Raw genomic sequence first — 8,429 nt, 5'->3', positions numbered from 1 at the left:
TGACGGCGGCTCTCAGCCCCTTACGGAAGCAAGGAGACGTCAGCAAGGACTCGACAGCCCCGACAGCTGTCCTTCCGCAAGGCTCCAGCGCTCCTCCGACGGCCGCGACATCACATGAACAGGGTGCCAAAACCTCTTCGGCTGCCACGACGGCATGTATTTAGGGCTCTAGCTCCTCTCTGCTAGACACGTTAGCACACTGCTACATCTCCCATTGTACACCTGGGCCCTCTCCTTACGCCTATAAAAGGAAGGTCCAGGGCTCTCGTACGAGAAGGTTGGTCGCGCGGGAGAACGGGACGACGCGTAAAGTCCCTCGCTCTCTCCCACGCGGACGCTTGTAACCCCCTACTGCAAGCGCACCCGACCTGGGCGCAGGACAACACGAAGGCCGCGGGTTTCCCCTTTCGCCTGCCTCCCTTTTTCCCCCCTTCGTGCTCCGTCTGGCGCCGACCCATCTGGGCTGGGACACGCGGCGACAATTTACTCGTCAGTCCAGGGACCCCCCGGGGTCGAAACGCCGACAATACTGCGATGATTGGCTGCTTGAATGCTTCAACCCTTCAGGAACCCCGCCTGGTAATTTTGGAACCAGAATCAGAGTCTACATGCTCAAGAAATGTAGAAGGTTTTATGGAAGATAGAATATTCTTCATACCATGCCTGAAGCATCACCAAGATTATTAGTAGTAGGATCAGATAATGTTCAGTTGGAAACAATAACCAATCCTGGCACTAATGCTATGTCAATTGGGAGTGATCTGAATGTTGTTTGCACTGATAATACTGTTACAGATTGTTCCATGGAGCTCCCCAGATAGAACTGGAGTGTTGAGGATGTACCTGATGATAGTCAACCTGTTGAGAATTCTAGCAAGAAAACTTTGAGATGTCCCATTGCTGGTTTTCAGGATGATCTTCCTGTTACCAAGATGGATGATACTCCTGTTACTAATGTCGATGATGTAGAATTCACCTTTGCAGAGAGGCCACAAACAGATACTTTAGAAGATTTTTTTTCCATACAGAAGACTAATGGGTTCACTAAAGAGGAAGTCTGCAACAAGCATATTGTCCCTGAGATCCGTACAGAAGATCAGTTTTCTACCAGTCAGAAACATGATACTTTACTAATGAATCAAGCATCTTCTGTCAAAAATCCATTTAATCTAGATGATGACAAGAATGATGACTTATTTGAACTTCCCACTAAGAGTTGCCTTTTGGAGGTACAAAATGTTGTTGAATCGGTTGACTCTACATCCCTAATGGTGGATCAACCAACAGTCTCTAACCAAACTAGGATGGCTGAAGTTCAACAATGCCATAACTCAAGTAAGAATTTCTGACTCTTCATTTACACATTGTTTGGTGTAAGTTTGCACTAATGAATTCTGTTGTATATCCATTTATTTCGCTGGTTACTTTCTGTGAGCTCAAATATCATTTGGTTGCATCCCGTTTAGATGTAGATATTGGAGCACAGAATTGGGAATTGAAATTAGCTTTCCTAAATTCTGTTGTTTGGTTGCACGTGGAATTGAGATTTGGAATCAGAGGCCTAATTCCCGGGAATTGGATTATAACTAGAAACCCCCTCTCCCAATACAAAGCCTCACCCCTCGTTATCGTGTGGAATTAGACCGCACAATTCCAAACTCTAATTCAGTGACATCCAAACAATAGAATTGAAATTACATCTAATTTCAATACCATGCATGATTTGGTATTCAACTCAATTCAATTCCATCCTCTTCAATATCGACATCCAAACAGAGCATTAGGGAATGCACACCATTGTTGCATTGTAAAAATAGTCCACTGTTTTGCATCCTTTGCCAATTTAATTGATGGCTTATGCTTCATCTTCATTTTTAGTTTGTCTGATCGAGTATTGTAGTACTGTAGTAGTATAGTATGGAGGGAATTTATCTAATCCCATTGCCTTGCCATCTTAGACTGCACCTCTGAAGTTGACTGTACACCGAGACCTGTATTGTAGACTCACAGTATTTACATATACTAATAACAAAAACAACAGTAGCAAACCTTTTGTCCCAAGTAAATTGAGGTAGGCTAGAGTTAAACCCAAAGAAACCACAAGTCAAGGTTTAGTCATATGGATAACTATTTTTTATGCTCTCCTATTTAAAGCTAAGGGTCTGTTTGGCTGGGCTGTGGCTATGAAAAAAACTGCTGTGGGCCGTGAGCTATTAAAAAGTTTAAAACCGTTTGGTGTAAACCACTAAAAATCGTTAAAAATTCTTCAATATATGTTTCACAGTTCCATCCAAAATCTAATAAAAGCATGTTCATGGATACTTTTAATTTTGCACTGCGAGAAAGTCAGCTTTTTAGAAAAAGCTGTTTTTAGATCCAGCCCTTTGGTTTGGCTTTTAGATTTTAAAGGGCAAAAGCCAAACCAAACACACCCTAAATTCTTGGGTATATTCCATCCTTTCACGTCTCATTTTATGGCCGCTTTCCATGTCAACTTTGCTGTTTGAAGGCACCGCTGCAGGGATGAATAAGGTACGACATAAAGATTATGTTGAAGAACAGCCACAAGCTAGCGACACAAAGGAGTTGGGTGTAGTACAGAACATAGAAAATTTTGAAGAAAATAAGCTGATTGAAGGCACCGATACAGGGATGAATGAGGTGCGACAGACAGATTATGTCGAAGAAAAGGCACAAGCTAGCGAAACAAAGGAGTTGCGCGCAGTACAGAACATAGAAAATTTTGAAGAAAATAAGCTGGTTGAAAGCATCGGTGCAGGGATGAATGATGTGCGACAGACAGATTATGTCGAAGAACAGACACAAGCTAGTGACACAAAGGAGTTGGGCACAGTACAGAACATAGAAAATTTTGAAGAAAACAAGCTGATTGAAGGCGCTGCTGCAGGGATGAATGATGTACAATAGACAGATTATGTTGAAGAACAGACACAAGCTAGCGACACAAAGGAGTTGGGCGAAGTACAGAGCATAGAAAATTTGGAAGAAAATAAGCAGACTGAAGATACTGATGCAAGGGAGACTAACGCACGGTTTAATGCAAATGACGTTGAACACAAAACGCAGACTGCAAAGGAGATGGCTGCAGCAGAAAGCACATGTAGCGTTGAAGAGAAGCAGCCACTAAACATCATGGTTGGCCAAGATGGAGGCAACAACAAGCTGAATGAAGAGATTGCATCGACAGGTGCCCAGCTGAATCCAGGAAGAGTTCGTGTCCCGCTGAAGGTCCTCCTCGCCGAGGCAAGCATGGAGAACCAAGTGAAGAGACCCAGCACCAAGGCACGAGTGATGTCGTTCCGGCGCCGGGTGACCAAGGACAGCAGCTTGTCAATGAAACCGGGGTCACCCAAATCTGGCTCTGACGACCACCACTGGAGCTCCCCAGCCAAACTGTCTCGTAAGGACGTTGACAAGAGTTCCGAAGAAAAGAAGCAGCCGTGGATGCCGTTTATCTGTTGCCACTCCGCGCGCTGATGCCCCCTTCTCTCCATACAGTATATTGCAGTACATGTTCTGCTGTAACTAATGCTATCCGTCTCTGTGTAGATAGTCTGCGACCAAAATGGGTTTGAGATATAATCTAGTATTAGATATATTGACTCAGTATATTAAGGGGTGTTTGGTTTACGGAATCACTACATCTAAATTAAGGTGGTTCATCATGGGTTATTCCTCAAATTTAGTGGGATGACTTCATTCCTCATATTAGTACTAACTAACTAACTATGAGGAATGATGTGGTGATGGATCAACTCATTCCATTCCACAAACCAAACAAAAATAGTGAGGAGTGAGAAGATGATGGACTAGCTCATTCCTCAAACCAAACACCCTATAAAGCCGGCTGTTTGTACTGCTGCAGTTGTAATCCGTAAGACAAAAACACTGTAGAAGCAGTAGAAGTTGGTACAAATTAAAGCTAAGCGCACAGTACTGTCAGTGGGTAGAGAAGTTGCCTGTACTAGGCGATGAAGTTGCTACCTCGTTCTAATGAAGTTGCTCTGCCGCGGACGGTCTATGCTGTCACGCCGGATAGTCCGGACAGCGAACCGTCTACAATGTCATTTTCAGTTCTCAACAACCTTAGATGTAGTTGTAGTAGGATAAGATTCTAAGTTGACATCTTCTAACTTCTTCAGAATTCTCTGCATATCCATCTCAAAATTATGTTAGAGCATACTCTAGGTTGGCAATAGTTTGGGCCTTCGCCCTCCTCTAACATCTTGTGAATCTCTTCGATCAGTTGATCGTCCGATGGCTTTTTGTCGACCATCTTAGGAGATCTGTTTTGCTTTGTCTCCAACAAAACCGTCAAAAATATGTTGACGCTTATTCAATTACCATACCGATAGTGGCTAGATTGCCTAAGACCACAAATGGCCGAATTACGCTACAAAGAGAGGTCCCAAAGGTGAAGCACACCACTAGATTGACGAGGCCAGTTAGACGCTCGTTCTCTGTCTGATAAACCCATGAAGAATCCTGAAAAGACCCACTAGAGAGATACACAACAAGTGTGTTCTAGAATTGATAACATCTACAAATCCCGTCGAAGGACATGCAGGAAAAAAGTGGTTGGAAGAGATAGGGGGGAAAGAGTGGATAAATTGGTAATAATGGATTGATCAGTCGTGTACTTGATATTTTACATGGAGTAGAGATGATCTTATCGCATTAAAAAAATCAAAGCGGTTTTATTTTTAGGTGTTCCGTATAATTTCCTTTAGATTAGACTAAAACTAGCATGGTTCGATTCTAGAACCGGCCGAGGCCTAATTTGAGTGCCAGCAGGTGATTCGGGGCAAACAAGAGCGAGGCGACCCACCCAATGACATCCTTGTCGAGTGTCGACGCTGCTCACTACCATGCATGCATGGTCGAGCTAATCAAGCCAGCTTGAGTTGTTAACAAACCGATCCGAGTTCAGGTTTTTACTTCAGTTTTATTAACGAGCCAGCCTAACCCAAACGGCCAAACCAAACACTCATAGGTTGTTTCGTTCTATACCTAGGATACACAAAATTGCCACATAATTTTATATCACACTTACTTAAGATGTCTAAAATTAAGTGCTCTATATTGGAAGTCATAACTGTGATTTTAAACCAAACACATGCCTAACTTTATGAAACATTCAAAGTGGGCAGCAAACCAAACATCCCATCCTGCCGCTTTGTTAGAAACGCACAGCTCTTCTTTCTCCACGGAATCGTTGAATTCGTCTCCTCCCTAGCACCAGCCATGGCTAGCTAAGCCGCAGCTTCTTCTCTGCTTCCTAGTCGCCGCTGCTCGTCGGTGAGTAGACCCCGCCCCGGCCTCGGTTTTTCGTCTAGGCACGACCCGCGCAGCGACCTCTGATCCGACCCGATCACATTTGTGTTTCGCAGCCACAGCCAAGAAATTCGGGGACGTGACGGAGCTTCAGATCGGCGTCAAGGTACACCTACTAGTACTAGGAGTGTTTTTCTTCTCCTATGCATGTAAAATTTGTTATGTTTCATTCCCTCCCTTCTTTGTCGGATTGGACTGGACCAACAAGATCGGTAACAGTATGGAAATGTTGTTCTAATCAGATTGGAGATTCTGCTTACACTAGTAGAAAAAGGCTCAAAGCCTGCGGTACGACACATTTTTTACAGGTGGATTCAGTTATCAACCGTCTGTGCTATTTTTAGTGGCGGTTTATTAAGAAAACCGCCACTAGAAATCGTATTTCCAGAGGCTGTTCCTTATGAAAACCGCCAGTAGAAATCCATGATTTCTAGTGGCGGTTTTCTTAAGGAACCGCCTGTAAAAATCGATTTCTAGTGGCGGTTTTCTTAAGGAACCGTCACTAGAAATCATTTTTATCCTTAATTTTTCGAGTTTTTCAAACAACCTCGTATGATGAAACCACCAAAATAAAAAGTTGTAGATCTCTGAAAGTTATAAAACTTTATAGTTGAGAACTTTTTTATTTGAAATCATTTTGGCTCTCAAAAATTGTATCTAAATTTGTCAAATTTAAAATTTAAATTTTGCAAACGACCTCGGATGAAAAAAGTGTCAAAATGAAAGTTGTAGAACTTAAAAAATTATTCAACTTTGTAGTTGACAACTTTTTTATTTGAATTCGTTTATGGTCTCAAACAAACAATTTACACTCATTTAGTTGTAATATGTGGGCAACAAAACTACAAATTAGACACAAAGTATGTCATAGGTGGAGTGGTAGAGGAGGGTATGCGTGAGGGTGAGGTCAGCGGTTCGATTTCTAGCAACCACGTAGTGCACGAAAAATGTCGTGACTTTGCGACTTCGACGGAGGGGTTCGATTTCTAGCAACCACGTAGTGTACGAAAAATGCCGTGACTTGCGACTTCGACGGAGACATGCATGGGATGGGTGGGCCGAGGCCTCCCCTAATAAAAATAATTTTTTGCTATTTTTAAAATCTGTTTCTTGTTTCCTGGAAACGATTTTCACTGACGGTTTTATTACGTCGACCGCCAGTGAAAATCGGTTTTATTACACCGACCGCCAGTGAAAATCGATTTTCACTGGCGGTCCTCAGTTATCCACCTGTAAAAATGATGATTTCTACTGGCCCGTAGCACTGGTGGTTACGAAAAACGCCACTGTAAATAGGTTTATGACCGCCACTATAGAGCTTCTACTAGTGTTATGGGGGTGGCATAGTTTTTGGAACAGGTCGGAAGCTGTAGAAACAATGTGTTATGGTAGTGACTGCATGAGGAATTGTGGTGAAAGCAGGATGTGCAGGAAAACTCAGTCATTTTGGTGGGGGAAAACTCAGTAATTATCACATTGTTGTGCACGACAACAACAACGTGTTAGTGGTTTATCTCCGTTATGCTACTAACACTGCCACCTGAATGGATTCCTACAATGCCTTGACAGAAAGGAGGATTCGTTGAACCTGTGCAGATCACTGATGTGAGCCATTTTTTATCTTTCTTCTTGCAGGTGGAGCAACCGTACCCTCATATTTGACCAGCCAAGCAATCTGAAAACGAGATTTAGATATATCAAATAGACAAAATTATGAACCTTTTTTTACTCATAGCTCGACAAATGGAAGACATTCGAAGAAATGAGCCAAAAGCTAAGAATTTAATAAAATTATTATTAACCTTCTTGCATGTGTAGACTACATGCGTATCTAAGAACCTGCCAAGAGCTAAGAATTTAATAAAATTCCATATTCAAATAGATAGGATATACAGTACTCCTCCACCTTTCGTTCTCGGATTCATCTCGTTCGAGATCCATTCACGGGATGATTGGCAGATTCACGTTACCCCAAAACTTTTTCCTCAAGTTTGATTCACAAGAGTCAAAGCTCAGAGCAAGCCGGCCACCTTGAAACAAAAAAAAAAATCAGTCTGCAATTAGCCTCTGATAGCAGTGTCAAGATACGGTGCTAAGGGCATGTACAGTGGAGAGACACTAAAACGATTCTCCAAGCACAGGAGACAACTAAGAGACTCTATTATACAGTGGAGTGTCTATAAACGTAGTCTATTAATAAATACAGAATTAAATGTATTTGTATAGCATCAGATCGATAGAACAGACGACAAATTCGTATAGTGGGAAGTGAGGCGTCTGTTGCTACTTGGTTTACGAGCCAGAGACGTCTCTTCACGGAGAGACGGCTCTAAGATTTTTTTGCAAATAACCCCCTTAAACACCTTAAGAGCCTCCACATTAAACACCACTGTACATGCCCTAATGGCTGCAGCAGCATCGAGGTTGTTTAATAGTCTAGTACTATGCGCCCCGGTCCGTCTACTCTTTCAATCATTCACACGGCACGAAGAATAATGCTCCTCCGGTCATGGTGGCCGCCTGGCCGGTGGCGGTTGATTACTTACACAATGTATCCCATTATGAAGTGTATTTGAATTTATGTTATCTTATTACCTTAGTGTATGTAATACAAGTTACGTCCTTCAAATCGAGATGTACTTGATTTGTCATTCCAAATATTTTTCTTGGTGGGAGAAAAATACGATATATTCACAATTATACATGTATAGTTTTTGCTATTTATTAAACAAGAAGCGTCTTCAACAACATTAAAAGAATTTTTAAATATGTGCCTCTAGTTCAGCAATAATGCTTAGGTTTACTCCTCTATAGTAGTAGCAGTAGTAGGTGAGGCATTTTTACTTATTAGAGAGGGACAAAGCTGAGTTGTTGGTGAACTAAGGATATGAATTTTAATGCCCCCATTAAAAAAACGGATCCCCTACTTAAGGCCTATTTGCCACCACATTTTTCAAATACTATGGTATTGAAATACTACAGTTTTAGAATTTCTGTAGCATGAATATTATGGTTTTCAAATATCATGGTATTTCTAACTACTGATGCATATTTGGATACATAGTTTTTTTTAC

At 42.0% G+C, this 8,429-nt stretch overlaps 1 pseudogene across 1 annotated transcript; it reads left to right on the top strand.

The window, feature by feature from the left end:
* Window positions 1-471: 471 nt before the first annotated feature.
* Window positions 472-3,656, top strand: LOC103647561 (uncharacterized; annotated as a pseudogene). The gene is made up of 2 exons (NR_163467.1): window positions 472-1,335; window positions 2,510-3,656. The product of NR_163467.1 is annotated as an uncharacterized protein (transcript).
* Window positions 3,657-8,429: the final 4,773 nt, after the last annotated feature.

Source organism: Zea mays, chromosome 2 (assembly GCF_902167145.1).
Source record: "Zea mays cultivar B73 chromosome 2, Zm-B73-REFERENCE-NAM-5.0, whole genome shotgun sequence".
NCBI classification, from domain to species: Eukaryota; Viridiplantae; Streptophyta; class Magnoliopsida; order Poales; family Poaceae; genus Zea; species Zea mays.
This window is presented reverse-complemented; position numbering and strand designations above follow the sequence as displayed.